General features: G+C 36.6%; 1 non-coding gene across 1 annotated transcript; it reads left to right on the forward strand.

The window, feature by feature from the left end:
• Positions 1-2,222: 2,222 nt before the first annotated feature.
• Positions 2,223-2,329, forward strand: LOC119473885. The gene has a single exon (XR_005203138.1). It is a non-coding gene; the product is annotated as a U6 spliceosomal RNA (small nuclear RNA).
• Positions 2,330-3,776: the final 1,447 nt, after the last annotated feature.

Consider the following 3,776-nt stretch of genomic DNA (forward strand, 5'->3'; position numbering starts at 1 on the left):
AAAAAAAAAAAAAAAAAAAAAAAAAATCAAGAACTAAATAACAAAGCTACATGGGAACCTACTATATGCTAGTCATCATGCTGGTGCCTTTAAAACATACTTTATCTCATTTGACTTTTCTAAGAAACATCAAGATAGGTATTCTTTTCCTTATTAAAAAAGAAAGAAGAAATGGAGGTTAAGTGCCCATGTTCAAGTTGCACCTATTTTAACCAAAAATATTCTCTTAAATCACATCATTTCTTTCCTTCTTTTTAGAGCCATATTTTGAAAAAAGTTTGCTTGTACTTTCCTTATTTGTTCTCTCACCTTCCATTCACTACTCAATCCACTTATATCTGCAGTTTTTCTCCCATTGTCCATCTGCTTCTTCTGAGTTCAACAAAGAAATGAGAGTTGTAATGGCTGGTTTTGTTTTTTTGAGAGGGAGTCTCACTCTTGTAGCTCAGCCTAGAGTACAGTGGCGTAATCTTGGCTCACTGCCGCTTCTGTCGACCCAGGGTTCAAGCGATTCTGCTGCCTCAGCCTCCCGAGTAGCTGGGATTACAGGCACATGCCACCATGCCTCGCTAATTTTTTGCATTTTTAATGGAGATGGGTTTTCACCATGTTGGTCAGGCAAACTCCTGACCTCAGATGATCTGCCTCCCAAAATGCTGGGATTACAGGTGTGAGCCACAGTGCCCGGCCCAGTGGCTGTTTTCTAGGCTTTATCTTGAAACAAACTTCCATTCACCAAATTATGGCCTGCAGGCTAAATCTGGACTTCCATCTGTTTTTAACAGGTTCTTCAAGCTAAAAAATATATATATTTTTGCTTTTTTACATATTCTAATCGTTCAAACAAATTAAAAGAAAAATAGCATTTCATAATGGATGAAAATGACATGAAGTTCAAATTTCAGTGTCCATGAATAATGTTTGTTTGGAACACAGCCACATTTATTCATTTGCATATTGTCCATGACTGCTTCTGTGCTCCAATGGCAGATTGAGTAGCTGTGATAGAGACACTATAGGGTGCTGTCACTGCTTCGCAATGTGGCTTGGCACGCCACAAATCACAGTGACACAGTTATCACTTGACAGCGTTTCAAGTGTCTCATGTGTCACTGTACCTATGGAATTTTATTTTGTTATTACCAGTCTGTATGCATCATGTCAAAACAGGGAAAGAAAAGTAAATGTCACTGTCATACTTCTAAGGTACAGTGGTGTGTGGATTATTCTGATTAAATTAGATGGCAAAATATTGTGTTTATTGTACAATGACATTATAGCTGTGCTGAAAGAATACAATTCATGTTGACATTACCAGAAGCACTCATCACAAGATTTCCAACTCACAGGAAAGCAATAATCAGAAAAAAATGGAAAATTTTAAATGAAGTATCTCATTACAGCAGAATGTCTTCACAAAAATAAAAAATGGAAAAAAAAGTCTTCCACGTTTTTGTAGATAAGTAACCTAACTGGCTCATTTGTTAGCTAATCAAGAAAGCCATCTACTAATGGCTAATCAAATGATGTTTGGTTGCTGAAGAAATGTGACCAACAAACTGCTTAAAATTAGTATTAGCCTTTGGCATGCAGCGTTGCTCTCTAAACTGAGGACAATGGGAGCAACAGTAGTCAACGCAAATGATATGGAGTGGTTTTCCTTGGGTCTTGGTGAATCAACACAGGTTACTGATTCTGCTCAGTTGTGGATTGTTCAAGGAATCAGTACTGAGTCTTAAGTGGGAACTGAAGAATTGTGTGAATATCCTGACTTGCCCTCCTACCCAGCAATCAATGGTTCAGCAATGGTAAGATTTTATTGCAACCTTTTCAGCTTGGGACTGGGATTGAAGGTTTTTCCAAATAAAAGAACTGCCCACAACCACTGTTAATTACTTTGGAATTAGCTTTTGCTATAGACTTGATAATGTTTCTTTATAAATTCAATCTAAAATTATGAGGCAAAACAGTGCTTATATTCCAAACTTATAGTAAAGTCATTTAGATGACTCATCTCAATCATAAATGATATCAAATTACTTTATGTACTTCCCATGCTGTCAAAACTGAAAACAAAAAGCAAGATCTCCATTCTCCAACTGCAACAGATACATTTTCTGAGCTCAAATGACCATTCCAGCAGTGTTTTTCTGAATTCAATGCAAGAACAAAGGAAATTTCAAAGTACATTTAAATGTGCAGTTTAGGAAAGTGATTTATTGGTGCTTGCTTTGGCAGCACATGTACTAAAATTGGAAAGATACAGAGAAGATTAGCATGGCTCCTGTGCAAGGGTGACATGCAAATTCATGAAGGCTTCCATATTTTTAACTGTAAAAATTTTAAATAATTAAAAAAATTGTTTTAAAATTAAAAAAAAGAAAGTGTAGGCTAGGTGCAATGGCTCTCACCTGTAATATCAGCACTTTGGGAGCCTGCAGTGAGCAGATCACAAGGTCAGGAGTTCAAGACCAGCCTATCCAATACGGTAAAACCTGTCCCTACTAAAAAAATACAAAAATTAGCCAGGAGTGGTCGCACATGCCTACTTAGGAGGCTGAGGCAGGAGAATTGCTGGAATCTGGAAGGCAGAGGTTACAGTAAGCCGAGATGGCGCCACTGCACTATATGCAGTGCAACAGAGTGCAACTCTGTCTCAAAAAAAAAACAAAAACAAAAAAAGAAAAAGTGATTTATCGGCAACAGCATGCTAAAAACCGACTATCAAAACAAGAATCTAATAGAATTCTATAATTACCTTTCTAAGCAATGAATATGTTCAGTTTAAATTATATGTCCCTGAATTGATATCAGCATTTGGCAGTACGTGTCTGTGTGAAAAGGCATTTAAATATAGAAAGATGTAAAAACCTCATCACATTAATAGATGAACATTTGCAATTTATTTTGGTAATAAGGAACACTATGAACACCAATCAAGCAAAAATATTATTCCCCCAAAAGAAAATTTCATTTTTCTCATTGATAGAACTATATTATAAAAAAAGGTTGTTCTCAATTTTTATTATATTTTGAATTTTGTCAATAAAAGCTTAATGGCTTTTTTTTCCTCTTAGTTGAGCTGTGGAAGTCTGGCCTGCAGACCCTGACTCAAAACAAGGGATGAATGAATGCACTCTCACACAATTACAGTGATACATGTGAGCTAGGGATGGCCGTTGGCTGCTTTCAGAGAGCAAAATGCAACCAATCCACCAAGTGCGTATGAATCAATCCACACTTTTATTCCATAGATGTTACAACAGAGGTTCTAAGTTAACATGCTTGTGGATAATTAACATAGTTAAGAGAATGGTTTTATAACTGATAAAAGCTTTAGGTTCTGAGGCCCAGAGTAAATACTATTAACAGGTAAATCCCCTTTGATCTTCCCCACCCAGCACAAAATTTACATGAGTAAACAGAGTGGAGACAAAGGGATGTGGGATAAGCAGACTTAAACTTGGAAGGCCTTTGATCTTCTCTCTTTCCCATGCTAATGTTAATGAGGCAGCTGCCTTCAGCATGCCTCAATAAAACCTTTTGGCCTTCCGAAAGGTTTGAGATTGCAATCTATAACTTTTCTTAATAGTTAATATCTTGCCAGCCACCCAGAGTGAATATCAACACTTTGTTATATAAGTACCCACATAATATTTTGATTTTGATTCTTGGCTGCAAAGCCTAAAATATTTACTATCTGATCCTTAACAGGATAAGTTTACCAAACCCTGGAGTCTAAAGGACTCTAAAGTCTTAGGCTTCCTTAGGGCTCA

The sequence above is a fragment of the Cebus imitator genome, unplaced genomic scaffold, assembly GCF_001604975.1.
Source record: "Cebus imitator isolate Cc_AM_T3 unplaced genomic scaffold, Cebus_imitator-1.0 Scaffold9, whole genome shotgun sequence".
NCBI lineage: Eukaryota > Metazoa > Chordata > Mammalia > Primates > Cebidae > Cebus > Cebus imitator.